Raw genomic sequence first — 17,711 nt, forward strand, 5'->3', positions numbered from 1 at the left:
CCTACGTGCGCTCAGAGAAAATACATCGAAAATGATATAAACAAAATTATTTTGTTACAGGTCCAATAGGAGGACTTCGGGAATTCCAACCGATGACCAATGTTCCGGCAGCAAGGTATTCTTTCACCTGGTGCATCGCTTACAAGGAGTGTCCGTTGTGGACACAAAATTTATTTCTGAAAGACAAAAGTGTAAGGAACAATACTATGCCACCAGATTTTACATTACTTTTTATTTTACTTGAAAACTAATTCACGAAAATCACTTATTTTTCATGCGTTCAAAAAGGACTACATACTTATCTTCAGTGGTTTTTATATCTGCTGCGTTTTGTATAGTATTTTTCCATTATGGTTTGTGTCGCCACTTCTGGATCCTAATTTGTTTCATACACTTTCAATCAACTGTACCTTACAACCTCTCAATTCACTGTATCTAACGTAGCTGTCACAAGACTCAAGTTTCTAGTGGGTGGCATCCTTACAATTTTCCTGTGCTCTCGTCTGTGGATCGGTACTTTGATACCACGCACTGATCATTCGTCCCACTATCAGGAACATGCTTCCTGACTTACGGGCTACTGGCATCGTATTCAGGCTATTAGCCTCAATTTCATTTGATCTACCCTCGTACCTTTATACTATTTAAATTCGGAGAGGAACTTAAATTAACCAAAATAATGTACAGTTAAGTAATATTAAAAATCAGACGAATAGATAAAATACAATGAGAAGTAATCATAAGAGATATTTGGGAAAGGACTTCTGAAAATCTTTACCAGAAGGAGGAACAAATTAACCTATCCTGTGTAGAGGCGTATAGTAGAGTTAACTTTACAGTGTAAGCAGAGATGAGGGGAAAGACCGTAGAGGCAGAGAAACATACATAAGTTGTCCTGTATTTAATTAGGGAATGTTAGCAAAAGTGACTTTCTTGTACAAAGTACTAGCCGGAGTCGCGTGCTGTTGCATTCCTTTGGCCTGCTATCAAACGTTACGTGTGTATCTGTACGACTATGGTGTGTGGCTGCGTAACTTGCTGCCGTGCTTATGTTGGTCAGAGAGAGATGGAATGAACAGAAGCGAGAGGGCGAAACTCAGTTTCGGCGCATAGCCTAATTCTCTCCTGTAGCACCAAGGGGATCTTCGAGCTTAATCTTTATACAGTAGTGGTGACGTCTTTAGTTGTGTATTTATGGGTCTAATTTTACGTATTTGCAATCGATTCCGAGCTTAAAGTCATCAGGCGGACGGATCACCATCAGACTCACAAGATCTAAGACAATGAAAATTTGCCGTGAGGTTTGGACTCCAGTGTAGGAAACTGGAGCAAGATCTGATGACCACATTGTCCACCTACCGCGAGCCATATCTGAGCGTAGAAATTGCCTTCAGTGGCGGTGTCGGAACTGGCTGCCTGTTTGACGACTCTGGCTATCGAGGCGAGTATAAATACACTGGAATCTGTAAAATATATAGTCGACAATGAAAGCTATAGCAAGAACGAAGAGGTTAGTGGCTTGTTTGGGGAAATATGGGGAACAATATCTCACCTGCCAAGGGCTGCTAAAATGGTTACCCTTCTCACCACTTCGTCCTCTCTCTATTTTGCTCTGCTACACTTATTTCTGGACGCTATGAATGCAATCTTGATTGCCGACCAGTTAAAGAAAATGTTCTTTAAGTGTTCGGCAATGAAAGATGCGTTCATAGCGTCCAAAAATAAAAGTGGTACCTGCTATTTCAGTCGCCGGCCTACCTTGGAGTCACTTCCATTAACAGCTGCACACACACACACACACACACACACACACACACACGCACGCACGCACGCACACACACACACACACACAGACACACACAAACTACATTTTTCCACTGCTACGCTCTAAACTGTTAGGTACAGAGAACTGCAGAAAACACGCTGCTTACATTTTCGTTGAGCACCAGTCAATTCTGCAAAATGCTTATGTTCATAGACTGAACGTTTGCGTTCCTGAAATAGACGCACATGTTCTTTAGCCCACTTTGTTCTGTCATTAGTGTAAATTTATAGCAAAGTTGACGGAAAACATGAAAAAATACAGTCCTTCCCTTTGCAGAAACTGTGAGACTTCAACTTTCTAATGTAGCTGTTCGCAAAAATCATTTAGTTTCCTTGTCCCTGAAATTAACTTGAAATGATTCATAACAATTTAAAGTTTTCTGTAAACCTATTTTTACATTTATTGAGAAGTTCGAATGTATCATCTTTGTTGGTAAGCGTTTGTCTTTGTTTAGTTCATATGTAATGTTTGTTAATAGAACATAGGTTATTCTTAATACTCTAGATTTCCGAAGTTTTTTTCGTTCTCACATTTGTACATATTCTATACAAAATTATAACAAGGGCGGCACAAGGCACACATATAAAACATGGTAAGACACATGCGGATGTAAATAAAACAAAAGTCGGAGCCGCAATTCCTTTTTAGAAAAAAGAAATTGCCTATTTCTGTTCAGTGAGAATCATCAGAAATCCACCAGCGTAACACATACATTAAGCAGGATATTAATACTTAATAAGAACATGCTATATAATTCCAACAGTATTGTTCAACAAATCAGTCGCTTGTTTCCAGTTATCATACTGTTCCCAGAATAAGTATTTCACTCTGCAGCGGAGTGTGCGCTGATATGAAACTTCCTGGCAGATTAAAACTGTGTGCCCGACCGAGACTCGAACTCGGGACCTTTGCCTTTCGCGGGCAAATGCTCTACCAACTGAGCTACCGAAGCACGACTCAAGCCCGGTACTCACAGCTTTACTTCTGCCAGTACCTCGTCTCCTACCTTCCAAACTTTACAGAAGCTCTCCTGCGAAACTTGCAGAACTAGCACTCCTGAAAGAAAGGATATTGCGGAGACATGGCTTAGCCACAGCCTGGGGGATGTTTCCAGAATGAGTATTTCACTCTGCAGCGGAGTGTGCGCTGATATGAAACTTCCTGGCAGATTAAAACTGCGTGCCCGACCGAGACTCGAACTCGAGACCTTTGCCTTTCGCGGGCAAGTGCTCTACCAACTGAGCTACCGAAGCACGACTCAAGCCCGGTACTCACAGCGTTACTTCTGGCAGTACCTCGTCTCCTACCTTCCAAACTTTACAGAAGCTCTCCTGCGAAACTTGCAGAACTAGCACTCCTGAAAGAAAGGATATTGCGGAGACATTGCTTAGCCACAGCCTGGGGGATGTTTCCAGAATGACTATTTCACTCTGCAGCGGAGTGTGCGCTGATATGAAACTTCCTGGCAGATTAAAACTGTGTGCCCGACCGAGACTCGAACTCGGGACCTTTGCCTTTCGCGGGCAAGTGCTCTACCAACTGAGCTACCGACGCACGACTCAAGCCCAGTACTCACAGCTTTACTTCTGCCAGTACCTCGTCTCCTACCTTCCAAACTTTACAGAAGCTCTCCTGCGAAACTTGCAGAACTAGCACTCCTGAAAGAAAGGATATTGCGGAGACTTCTGCAAGTTTTGCAGGAGAGCTTCTGTAAAGTTTGAAAGGTGGGAGACGAGGTACTGGCAGAAGTAACGCTGTGAGTACCGGGCTTGAGTCGTGCTTCGGTAGCTCAGTTGGTTAGCCGGCACGGTAGCTCAGCGTGTTCGGTCAGGGGGTTAGTTGCCCTCTGTAATAAAAAAACTGAGTTAATCGATCAACAATGAACTTAAACGGATGTCTTACGACGTCCGCCCCGAGCAGACACAACGAACAAAAGCCAACAAAATGAGATAAAAAAAAAATTAAAAAAAAAAGTCGGTAGAGCACTTGCCCGCGAAAAGCAAAGGTCCCGAGTTCGAGTCTCGGTCGGACACACAGTTTTAATCAGCTAGGAAGTTTCATATCATAATGTTATCATACCTAATTTCAAACAACGATACTGACCAGGTGGCATTTACCTTCCACATTTTCAAAGTCACGATTTCTTCTAAGAATATGGATAAGATCAAGTATTTTATACTTCTTCAGAGCTAGTATCGTGTTCGCACTGTGATGTGTTTTCGTCATGGTATTACAGCCATTCAGGCGTACTGGTGAATGGGAAACGTATCAAACTGGGACAGGCAACTATAGTCCTGAAATGACTGAGTTACAAAGTCAAAGTTCTTCTCTGATAAATATGTCTGATTAATACGATAATTATTCAAATTATTCATACAGTTAAGCGAAATGGAAATTTAGGCGAGGCGTTCAGTAAGTAATGCAATGTCTTATTTTCTGAAAGCAGTTTGGTTTTATACAGGACCCCAATACACCACATTTTTCCCCGATCTTTTTGCTACAAAATCCTATTTTTCAGCATTATCTACGTTCAGTGCGATGCAGGGCTTGTAGGCCCGCCTGGTAGCACTCTACTGGTCGACGCCGGAGCCAATGACTTCCTGCATAAAAACCTCCACATCATCCACGTACTGCTTTTTGCGGAGTGCACCCTCCATTGTGTCGAAGAGATGGAAGTCAGAAGGTGCGATATCTGGGCTGTCGGGTGGATGAGAAAGAAAGGTGAGAGGAATTCGTCTAGCAAAATTTTGCTCGAAGACTGGGTTATTCATCCTTAACAGTTTTTAAAAATCACGAAAGGCGATCTGTTTAAGTTAATAAATCAGTCGAGAAGGCTAGGAGAGTATTTCTGATACCTAGAGCAGATAAGCAGTTATTACACTAATGGCCATTAAAATTGCTACACCAAGAAGAAATGCAGATGATAAATGGGTATTCATTGGACAAATATATTATACTAGAGCTGACATGTGATTACATTTTCACGCAATTTGAGTGCATAGATCCTGAGAAATCAGTACCCAGAACAACCACCTCTGGCCGTAATAAAGGCCTTGATACGCTTGGGCATTGAGTCAAACAGAGCTTGGATGGCGTGTACAGGTACAGCTGCCCATGCAGCTTCAACACGATACCACAGTTATCAAGAGTAGTGACTCGAGTATTGTGACGAGCCAGTTGCTCGGCCACCATTGACCAGACGTTTTCAGTTGGTGAGAGATCTGGAGAATGTGCTGGCTAGGGCAGCAGTTGAACATTTTCTGTATCCAGAAAGGCCCTTACAGGGCCTGCAACATGCGGCCGTGCATTATCCTGCTGAAATGTTGGGTTTCGCAGGGATCGGATGAAGGGTAGAGCCACGGGTCGTAACACAACTGAAATGTAACGTCCACTGTTAAAAGTGCCGTCAATGCGAACAAGAGGTGACCGAGATGTGTAACCAATGGTACCCTATACCATCACGCCGGGTGATACGCCAGTATGGAGATGACGAATACACGCTTCCAATGTGCGTTCACCGATGTCGCCAAACACGGATGCGACCATCATGATGCTGGAAACAGAACCTGGATTCATCCGAAAAAATGACGTTTTGCCATTCGTGCACCCAGGTTCGTCGTTGAGTCTGTGATGCAGCGTCAAGAGTATCCGCAGCCATGGTCTCCGAGCTGATAGTCCATGCTGCTGCAAACGTAGTCGAACTGTTTGTGCAGATGGTTGTTGTCTTGCAAACGTCCCCATCTGTTGACTCAGAGATCGAGACGTGGCTGCACGATCCGTTACAGCCATGCGGATAGATGCCTGTCATGTCGACTGCTAGTGATACGAGGCCGTTGGGATACAGCACGGCGTTCCGTATTACCCTCCTGAACCCACCGATTCCATATTCTGCTAACAGTCATTGGATCTCGACCAACGCGAGCAGCAATGTTGCGATACGATAAACCGCAATTGCGATAGGCTACAATCCGACCTTTATCAAAGTCGGAAACGTGAGGGTACGCATTTCTCCTCCTTACACGAGGCATCACAACAACGTTTCACCAGGCAACGCCGACCAACTGCTGTTTGTGTATGAGAAATCGATTGGAAACTTTCCTCATGTCAGCACGTTGTAGGTGTCGCCACCGGCGCCAGCCTTGTGTGAATGCTCTTAAAAGCTAACCATTTGCATATCACAGCACCTTCTTCCTGTCGGTTAAATTTCGCGTCTGTAGCACGTCATTTTCTTGGTGTAGCAATTTTAATGGCTAGTAGTGTACATTGCGCGAAAGGATCACGAAGATAAGGTACAAGGAAGTAGGGCTCATACGGAGGCATATAGACAATCCTTTTTCCCTCGCTCTGTTTGCGACTGGAACAGGAAAAGAAATGACAAGAAAGGGCACAGGGCACCTTCCGCCACGCACCGTATTGTGGCTTGCGGAGTATCAATTTAGTTGTAGATGAGTATGTGGGGGAGACCTGGGGACACACTAAGGTTTCAGACTCATTACACAATGGTAAGACATCGATTACGAAACCATTCTTAAACTGCAAGATGCAGACTTTGGCTACAGTTTATTGGCTACGAACTACATACGAAAACTCAATAAATTGCAAGAAGGTAGGAAATTAGGGAGATGGGATTTGGTTAATTACAAGAAAAGATATTGTTGAGACTTTGAAAATTAGAATTGGGCAACACTGGGCTTGTAACGCTACCGCCCTTCTCGGACGTACGTTAGCTCTATAAAGCCTGTACTGTAATAAGTTCACGGGCTTCACCTTATAAACAAGGATTTTAGTACATTAGTTGACCGCGTGTACCTAATAGAAGCAATATCGGACTCATACTCAGTCAGTTACTACAGTGACGCAGTCAAGCAAATGTAAAGTATAATTACTCTTTCGCATGGACAAGAAGTACACACAGTAGATACTACCTATAATTAATAATTCCGTCGCCAGCCTACTTAGGCAATGATTGAGTTTTTCCTTGTACAAGTGGGTGCATGTACAAGCACAACTACACGTAGTAACGTTGCATTATATGGCAAAGTTTGGAACCGGAAAAATCCACTGAACTAAAGTTTTCTCCTTTTGTACTAATTTGGACGAGCTAAATTTACACAATACCACACAGCAATGATTACTACGAACTGCATTTTGTATATTGATCAGACTGAAATCGGGCATAGATTGCCCTAGCATCGACAATCTTGAAAATACACACACGATGTCACTATTAAGGATGGAAAAACACTAATACACTTAGGATTAATATAGAATTTAGCTTTACTGGTCAAATCTGATCAGCACATTTCAAGGTTTAAAAGAATGGACAAGAGAAAAGGGGGGGCCCTGAAACTGTTATGGTCGTTATACTGAAACTATTAAGTACTGAAGGCAAATTAACACTCAAAATTATCAATCTATGGATACTGCTCTTTTGTCTCACTTCTGAATTATTTAACTGTCATTATTTCTGTCTCAAATTACTTAAATAACATCGCTAACTCAATTCAAAAAAAACTCTCTTCCAATTTAGTCATACTTTTGTTCTTTACCAACATTGGCAATAACACACAGAACTTTAAACTTCTTTATAGCTTAGGTTTGTCTGCTGATAATTCTTATTAACACTAATTTTTCAACTTTCAGTTTAGGATACTCGGGTTGCACAATACGAGGTAAGGACCCTGTCTAGGTCAATGATCAGGATCAGTAATGGCTAAGGCAATTCTGGTAAAAGTCACGTTATTATTGAACAGTTAGAAACATTTGCGACACTGGTCCACACAGATACACTTCTAAAGATGAAATAAATGTTTGACCTGTGCAAGTCGGTGCGGCGGTTGGCGGGCAGCGAGATAGCGGGCAGCACGGCACACATACAAGCACGGCTAAGGCTCACACAACCTCGGCACTTTCCATCTTCTTAGCGTCGTAATCTTTCCAATTTTGTGCCTCAGAATATAGCCGTGCCAAGTAGTCGTCGGAATCGGTTCATCCGAGGCTCAATGGAATCCACTTTTCCTGGGTAGCCTCCTCGGTACAGTACGTGTTCCTCTGACCGATTCCCAACTCCGACTGTTGCTCGCCTCCGACTGTCATACTGAGCCCGTTGTGCCGAACCGCGCCAGTGTGCGTTTTCCCGCCTCGCCTGCCTCCACCTTTTCCCGCTCCCCTACAGGTAGGGTATTCACCACAGGGTTTCTACTACACATATCCTAATGCATTACCTACGTATGGACCAAGTGTATAAATTACAATTTCCACATCTTACAATAGTTTTAACATTAAGTACACTTCCTTTTGATTATCACATTATTTGAAATCTAACATAAATAATAATATTCATTTCAAAAGTTGCTCACAGTCTCTTTAACATAACGATACGAACCGAAAAAGAAGTTCAAAACATTGCTTACATTAATTTATCTAAATTCATAAAGAAAAAAATTATTATATGTACAGTTGTCGTTACAGGCTGAAGTTGAGGAAAGGACTACAACAGAAAACGAATGGGTAGTTTTCAGAGGTGAGATAGCGAAGGCAGCGGAGGATCACATAGGTAGAAAGACAAAGCTCATTAGAGATCCTTGGGTAAGTCAGTCATTGTTGAATGTAACTAACGATAATATGAAAATACAGAAAATAGCAGGTGAAAGGGAATAGAGACATCTATAAACTGACATGCACAGAAAGTGGAAAATAGCTAAGCAGCATTTGGTAGAGGACAAATTCTAGACTGTAGGAACACGCCTAGCTAAGGGAAAGGTAGATGCAACCTTTAGGAAAATTGAAGAGACTGTTGGAGAAAAGATAAGCATCTGCGTGAATAACAAGAGCGCAGATGACAAGCCAGTACTAAGCAAAGCAGGGAGAGTTGAAACATGGAAGGAATATATACTGCCTAAACAAGAGGAACAAACTACGGTGCAATATTATAGAAAGAGGAAAACAAGTAGGTGAGGATGGGATGGGAGATACCATACTACAAGAAGAATTTTCCAGAACACTGGAAGACCTAAGTGCAAACAGGACCCTGCAGTGGGCGACATTTCCTCAGAATTAGTGAGATCCTTGGGAGAACCAGCAATGACAAAATTATTCCACCTGGTGTACAAGATACGTGAGACAGCAGAAATACTCTCAGATAAAAACAGGAAGAATGTAATAATTCCATTTGCAAAGAACACGGGTGCTGACTGGTGTAAATACATAGCAGTATCGAACCATCAGATTGATGAGTCAAGGTTGGAAAATATTGACACCATTTATCTACAGAAGAATGGAAAAGATCAATTTGGACCCCGGAGAAATTTTGGAACAAGTCGGTACTGGAGATTTAAAATAGTGCACGTGTATTAAATCAAAACGTAACTGTAATTTGTTGTCTTCACAGTCATTCATCGGTAAATGCTTTGTTAATTAATACTGGACCACACGTGTCCGTAAAAATTTTTCCAGAGGTGGGGGCCAATACTTTAAAACTGCCATTTTTGATGTAAATTACTTGATCATTTTTTAGACTTGTCCTGACACAACATCAAAAGTTTTTTGGTGGTACAAAAAATTATTATATTTCAGAGAACTGACAGTTAGCCGGTAAAATATTTGTATTTGTAGGCATAGATTACTGTAATACTTAAAAGGTAAACATGAAAGCATGACCCATGACTACTTTCAAAGTAAACCTTTTTGTATTATTAAAATGGTTATGGATGTAACAAGTTTTTGAAGTCGACGAGCTATAATTGTATCCTTTTACGGTTATTTTTCATACGTTTCCAAAAAAAATTAAAAAGGGAAATAAAGCAGCAAAATATTTAGAAATGATATTTTTATTCATATACCAATAATGTTTATTGATACTGTGATAGAGAATGTCAAATGTCTGAAATAATCAGAAGTGAGCATACCACTGACTATCAACAAAAATAATCGGTCATAAAGAGCCTTTGACTATTCAGCATTGCTTCCTGACACTGCATTCTGTCTGTATCAAAGTAATTTTAATCAGAGTGTAATCTTCCTTGAAAGTGATAAGGCAGTGAACAAATTTTAATGCATAGCGAAATGCGCACGGTACCGCACATGGCATTCTGTGAAACCAAATAATGCTCCAGGAAGCTTTGTTCAAATGCAGAACACGTGGGATGCTAATCTTTGTAAATGGGCTACGCCATTTTCTTTTAGCGCCTCCAGCGGCATGTTACGATACTGCGGCGTTGGAATTTCAGTGTGTATCTGGATCGTACCTGCAGATGAATAAAAAAATAATTGCACAACTTTTCTCGAATGTATAATTAAAATTTAATGATTACTCCTTGTATTCGAGCAACACCAGAGCGTTTCAAAGAATACGAGGTGCGGCTAGAAAAAAACCGGACTGATGCTGGAAAAAACATTTATTTACAATTATTTACAATTTCATGTTATCTCCTTCAATGTACTCTCCTCCTCGGTCTCTACACCGCTCCATACGAATTTTCCACTGGTCATAGCAATGCTGCAGATCATTTTCGGTAAGTCCATACATTACTTCCGTCGCTTTTTCTTTTACTGCTTCAACAGTCTCAAATCTAGTTCCTTTCAAAGCTGACTTGACTTTAGGGAAAAGAAAAAAGTCACAGGGGGCCAAATCAGGTGAGTAGGGTGGATGATCTAAGATGGGAATGTTGTGTTTTGCCAAAAACGTCTTCACTGACAACGCACTGTGAGCTGGGGCATTGTCTTGGTGAAGGATCCATGACTTTTTTCTCCACAAATCGTTCCGTTTTCTCCGTACTCGCTAACGTAGGGTAGCCAGGACGCTAATGTAGTAATGCTGATTCACTGTTTGTCCCTCTGGTACCCAATCAATGTGCACAATCCTTTTGATGTCAAAAAAAAAACAATCATCATTGCCTTGAATTTCGATTTTGACATTCGTGCTTTTTTTTTTGTCGTGGAGAACCAGGAGTTTTCCAATGCATCGATTGGCGTTTAGTTTCGGGATCGTAAGTAAAAAACCACGATTCATCGCAAGTAATAACATTTTGTAAGAAGGTGGGATCACTTTCAATGTTTTCCAGAATGTCAGAACAAATCATTCTTCGGCGTTCCTTCTGTTCAATTGTGAGACACTTTGGAACCATTTTTGAACACACTTTGTTCATGTTGAAACTTTCATGAAGAATCTGCCTAACACTTTCCTTGTCAACTCCTGTTAACTCAGACACTGCTCTGATTGTTAAACGGCGATCTTGTCGAACAAGTTTACCGATTTTTTCAATGTTTGCATCAGTTTTTGCTGACAATGGTCTGCCAGTGCGAGTGTCATCACTGGTGTCTTCGCGGCCATCTTTAAATCGTTTAAACCACTCAAACACTTGTGATCGCGATAAACAATCATCGCCGTACACTTGTTGTAACATTACAAACGTTTCACTTGCAGATTTTCCTAGTTTGAAACAAAATTTGATGTTAACACGCTGTTCTTTCTGTACACTCAACATTTTCCGACGCACAGACAAAACGTCAACTACTTAAAACAGACGCCACGGGCAGACTGAGTGCAGGAGGCAGATGAAACTCGAGCAGTAGGCGGAGCGAGAGTCACGTGACAGGCCACGCGACTTTCAGCCTTATTGCATTCGTTTTATTGTTTCACCAGTACCAGTCCGGTTTTTTTCTAGCCACACCTCGTAGTACGATGATGCACAGGCATTGTGGAAGCTGAGGAACGCCCCTTTGAACAACTGTTGTGAATGTATCACCTGGCGAAAACTGCACAGTTAAACAAAATTATTCACACTTGCATCAAAATATCGTACATTTAGCTAAGGGATTGTACATATCTACAAATAACAATATACATCCGTTTTTGGGTGTCTATTCTAGACTTTTTTTTTTTTTTTTTGGCACGTGGCTTCCAGGCATGTCAGTGACAGCACCTGCAAAATTATATCACTTACACGCGTCAAAAAAACTAGCTTCTGTCACTGGAATGCAGAAAAACTTCAACATGACTTTTATTATTTCTTTACTACTAATGCTATTCGGAATACATTTTGCACATAGTATCTACATACATCATTGAATGCACCTGCTACATAGCATCACTGTACAGGAAACGGTTCAGGAGATGTGACGTCAGAAATAATGAGCTGCTTAAAATTGAGCGCAAATTACCTATCCCATAATCATCGAGTATTTTATAATGAAAGGACTTAACGACTTCCAGCAAACTTTCTAAAGCTGTTCTCACTCTCATGCTTACCGCCGAGAATAAGTGAATTAGAGCGCTATTACGATAGCTGCAGGGCATTGGGACGAACGCGTGGCCGGCCTCGGCCGATGCTTTATACTGGTACCATATAAAAACGGGCGTGTCCTATAATTTCATGTTATTTGTCCACATTTTAATGCTATTTATTTTTAATTTTTATCAGAAAACAACTTATAAAAATGAAATATGTTTCGTAAAACTATAAAAAATTACTTTGTTATTTGCTTACGTTGGAAAATCACTTAAAATGGAATGCACCACATCATCATCACAATAATCATATCCCTCCTCTGGAGGATTAGGAACAGAAGAACTGAAGTGGACGGCCGCGAATATAATTGCGTTTTCAGTAGCAACGAATATAATTGCGTTTTCTTCATGCTACTGAGCATATTTTCAGTAGCACCACACACTGGCTAGCAAGCAAACATCCATTCACTATGGAAGTAACGAGCTTATTCCTGTTTTTCACTTATATAAGATTCATCTTTCTAAGAACTTTTTCGCAGTTAGCATTTGAATGTGGAAGGGATAGACATGAGAGCGCATGCTCTGGTAGGGCTGGGAATTCTCACTGGCAAAATAAAGTTTTTATGTTGTGCATGTTCCCCCAAAATAGTTCCACTTCTGAGCAGTTCTTATTATTTCCGTCTATTTTTTATAGAAAGTTTCCGTTGGTCATCAGCAATTTGTTGTAGATGCTTATCAGCATCTAGAAGACTATTATTCGTAATTCTGATGAGAAGTATAAGATTGGGAGTTTTTTTTTTCTCTGAAAGAGCCCTGTTAAGTGTCAAAACCGCAAGCAATGGAATTTAATCATCATCAAAGTTACATCTCTTTTTCTGTTCTGAACATCCCGTCTGCATGAAATCCCTTCAACTCCGGTAATAGTCTTCCATGACATCCCGTTCATTATATTTTCTAGTTTCTGAATTGGCTTCGGAAATTCAACTCCTGAATGCTTTTGTCAGGAAGAAACTTCGATCTGCTTTGGGGTTAATATCGATCAATTTATTGGTTACGACATACTGCCGGTCTATGTAGTGAGATTACATTTCCTTGTACCTTTCTACCATCTTTTCATGTCAGTCAATAATAACAACTTTAACACTCTGGAAATACTTTTTTAAATCTGGGAATTTTGGTAAAACATAGGCCAAAAATAAATAAGGTAATTTTTAAAAAATTTCATTGGGGGATCGGTGGTGAATTTATTCCGACTACAAGCTTCATTGGCACATATATGAAGGGAGTGGGTGAGAAAAATTAGTCCAGGACATTTTGAATTAACCAAGTAGCACCAGACTTTTATGACCCCCATCATAGAATTACAACCATCAGACGCAATACTTTCTTCAGAAACACAGTATTCAGAAAATAAAAGTCGAATAAAGGTTTCTACTTGTAGCACCTTCGTTTGCCTTATATTCACCTTGCTTAAAATGTCATAAAGATTCCAAGATTTACTTTCATTTTTATTTGTGTCGTTATCAAAATATCTAACCAAGACACACGGCTTTTTCACAGATCCTACGTCTGTTGACTGATCAGTGAGAACACTGAATTTTGTATGTCTTATTTTTTTTTTTGCAAGTTAGTTCTTATGGCTCTCTGCTGTCCTCTAGTGAGACGCAAATGTATAGCATCGGCGATTTTTGAATCAGGAAGGAAATTCTTACTATGCCCTTCAGGCGATATACAACACTGAAAGGAAGTTTCTGTTCTGCCACGATTCTGATAATTCAATTTTAGCAATGTGAACCTGATTATTTAAAGACTCATCGGTTGTAGCTGATTTCACAAATGCACTCAAAATTGTGTGGTTTTTAGGTAGCACCTCCTTCACTTTTTTGACGTGATTTTGGCTCCTGTAATTCAGGATTAGTTTCCCAGACTTTTCTATATTGTTGTTTCCGTATCTTATATTTAAATACGCCCGCTGTAGATTTCTTGGGGGTACTAGGACCACTGCCACTGTCTTCTGTTTCCGTTGACACAATTTTGCGCTACTTAACGCCTTGTAAATCCCTCACTATCCTGACCTGAGCTAACAAGCTATCTGTAATGGTTTTCACACGCATGAGCACTGCTCAGGATGCAAAGCAGTCAATACGGTGAATTGCTCATTGGCTTCATTGTGTGGAATAACCAAAACTGACTTACGCAGCTGCAGCGTAATGAAATTGTGGAATCCCACGGCTGGACAGACTGGGATGTAGGCTGCTCAAAACCGTATTTGTAAAATAAATTTTCAAAAAATAAATAAACCATAAAAATTGAAATAATAAAAAATATGAAAGCTTAACAATAGTTCAAAAAGATCGTACAATAGGCGTGCCAGCCGGAGAGCAGATCGTACGTTCGTGCGCCGTCTTAAAACATCGTACATCTAGGATCAAGTCGTACGGCCGGCAACGCTGGCACAAAACACTGAAGTTGCAAGCGCTTAGTAGAGAGCGAAAGACATTATTGCTTGTGCCACTGTTCTCCGTTAGATTTATTAGCTGTAGCACTGAATGGTCTATTTTTAAAAATTTGAGATGACTATTCAAGATAAGAAGAAAAACTATGTATCATTTTCTAAGCTAAGAATGTATCACATTTACACTACAGGCCATTAAAATTGCTACACCACGAAGATAACGTGCTACAGACACGAAATTTAACCGATAGGAAGGAGATGTTGTGATATGCAAATGATTAGCTTTTCAGAGCAATCACATAAAGTTGGCGCCGGTGGCGACACCTACAACGTGCTGACATGAGGAAAGTTTCCAATCGATTTCTCATACACAAACAGCAGTTGACCGGCGTTGTTCTGATGCCTCGTGTAAGGAGGAGAAATGCGTACCATCACGTTTCCGACTTTGATAAAGTCGGATTGTATCCTATCGCGATTGCGATTTATCGTATCGCGAGATTGCTGCTCGCGTTGGTCGAGATCCAATGACTGTTAGCAGAATATGGGATCGGTGGGTTCAGGAGGGTAATATGGAACGCCGTGCTGGATCCCAACGGCCTCGTATTAAATGGCTCTGAGCACTATGGGACTTAACTGCTGAGCTCCTCAGTCCCCTAGAACTCAGAACTACTTAAACCTAACTAACCTAAGGACATCACACACATCCATGCCCGGGGCAGGATTCGAACCTGCGATCGTAGCGGTCGCGCGGCTCCAGACTGTAGCGCCTAGAACCGCTCGGCCACTTCGGGCGGCGGCCTCGTATTACTAGCAGTCGAGATAACAGGCATCTTATCCGCATGGCTGTAACGGATCGTGCAGCCACGTCTCGATCCCTGAGTCAACAGAAGGGGACGTTTGCAAGCAACAACCATCTGCACGAACAGTTCGACGACGTTTGCAGCAGCATGCACTATCAGCTCGGAGACCATGGCTGCCACAGATAGGAGCGTCTGCGATGGTGTGCTCAACGACGAACCTGGGTGCACGAATGGCAAAACTTCATTTTTTCGTATGAATCCTGGTCTGCTTATAGGATCATGATGGTCGCACCCGTGTTTGGGGACGTCGCGGTGAACGCAGATTGGAAGGTGTATTCGTCATCGCCATACTGGCGTATCACCCGGCGTGATGGTATGGGGTGCCATTGGTTACACGTCTCGGTTACCTCTTGTTCGCATTGACGGCACTTTTAACAGTGGACGTTACATTTCAGATGTGTTACGACCCGTGGCTCTACCCTTCATTCGATCCCTGCGAAACCCTACATTTGAGCAGGAAAATGCACGACCGCATGTTGCAGGTCATGTAAGGGCCTTTCTGGATACAGAAAATGTTCGACTGCTGCCCTGGCCAGCACATCTCCAGATCTCTCACCAATTGAAAACGTCTGGTCAATGGTGGCCGAGCAACTGGCTCGTCACAATACGCCAGCCACTACTCTTGATGAACTGTGGTATCGTGTGGAAGCTGCATGGGCGGCTGTACCTGTACACGCCATCCGAGCTCTGTTTCACTCAATGCCCAAGCGTATCAAGGCTGTTATTACGGCCATAGGTGGTTGTTCTGGGTGCTGATTTCTCAGGATCTATGCGCCCAAATTGCGTGAAAATGTAATCACATGTCAGTTCTAATATAATATATTTGTCCAATGGATACCCGTTTATCATCTGCATTTCTTCTTGGTGTAGCAATTGTAATGGCCAGTAGTGTAGTTTTCTCATTTATTTGACAAAAGTTAAAGCTCATATTTGGAAGGAAATTCTTACCTTCTCAGCGTTTGTGAAGGTGATGTTTACGCACAGTCCACTCTTTTGCCTCATAGCTCGGTTCCTTTACACTTTATGAACATAGCGTACCAACTGATATTGATTGGTTATTTAATTAGCTTAACATTCAGATAAAAAATTTTCCATTTCATCATATCATGAAATCACTTATCTTAAAATATTTCCTTCCTAATTCGACATACAAATCCCTGAAGCTGGCAAGTTCACCTCTTTGGATACAACAAATTTGCATACAAACATATCAGTAGTTGAGAAAACTACAGAACGACAACCCCTGTTGAAACTTACGAAATCATAAAATTACTATAGCCCACTCTATCACAAAATTACTGTGAATTTGATAAGAAAATATACATGCAAAAAGATGGGGTAATAATGGTAAATTGGGTAGCGGGTGCTGTCACAGATATATTTCTCAATGCACTAGAAGAAAAATTTGTCATCTCCAATTCTCCATCCTTCAATAAAATTAATTTTTATTTCTTGTATGTAGATGATACATTACTACTAATAAATGTAGACAACAAAGATATACAAACAATTCATCAGCAATTAGATTATCTGCATCCAAAAATAAAATTTACAGTAGAAACAGAAAACAATAATCCATCAGTTTCCTAGACTTAAAAATAAGCAATAATAGTAACCAACACGGATTTGAAATTTGCGAAAAACACACAACTGCAGACATCATCATCATGCCACCACAGGTCGCATAAATGTGCATACTTTAAATCAGTGATCAATACAATCATAAATTTACCACTGGAGAAACAAGCAATAAAAAATCAAATTGCAACACTACAATACATAGCTAAAAACAAATAATTTCGAACCAGATATATTACTTAAAATCTACCTAGTCCATGCTGTTTGTTGTTGTTGTCTTCAGTCCTGAGACTGGTTTGATGCAGCTCTCCATGCTACTCTATCCTGTGCAAGCTTCTTCATCTCCCAGTACCTACTGCAGCCTACATCCCTCTGAATCTGCTTAGTGTATTCGTCTCTTGGTCTCTCTCTACGATTTTTACCCTCCACGCTGCCCTCCAATGCTAAATTTGTGATCCCTTGATGCCCCAGAACATGTCCTACCAACCGGTCCCTTCTTCTTGTCAAGTTGTGCCACAAACTCCTCTTCCCCTCAATTCTATTCAATACCTCCTCATTAGTTATATAATCTACCCATCTTATCATCAGCATTCTTCTGTAGCAACACATTTCGAAAGCTTCTATTCTCTTCTTGTCCAAACTGTTTATCGTCCATGTTTCACTTCCATACATGGCTACACTTCATACAAATACTTTCAGAAACGACTTCCTGAGACTTAAATCTATACTCGGCCTAGTCCCTACTAAACCTTCAAGTAGACAACA

General features: G+C 41.0%; 1 non-coding gene across 1 annotated transcript; it reads right to left on the minus strand.

Moving 5' to 3' along the window:
• Positions 1-2,703: 2,703 nt before the first annotated feature.
• Trnas-cga (transfer RNA serine (anticodon CGA)) lies at positions 2,704-2,778 on the minus strand. Its single transcript has one exon. It is a non-coding gene; the product is annotated as a tRNA-Ser (tRNA).
• Positions 2,779-17,711: the final 14,933 nt, after the last annotated feature.

This window comes from Schistocerca serialis, chromosome 2 (genome assembly GCF_023864345.2).
Source record: "Schistocerca serialis cubense isolate TAMUIC-IGC-003099 chromosome 2, iqSchSeri2.2, whole genome shotgun sequence".
Lineage (NCBI taxonomy): Eukaryota > Metazoa > Arthropoda > Insecta > Orthoptera > Acrididae > Schistocerca > Schistocerca serialis.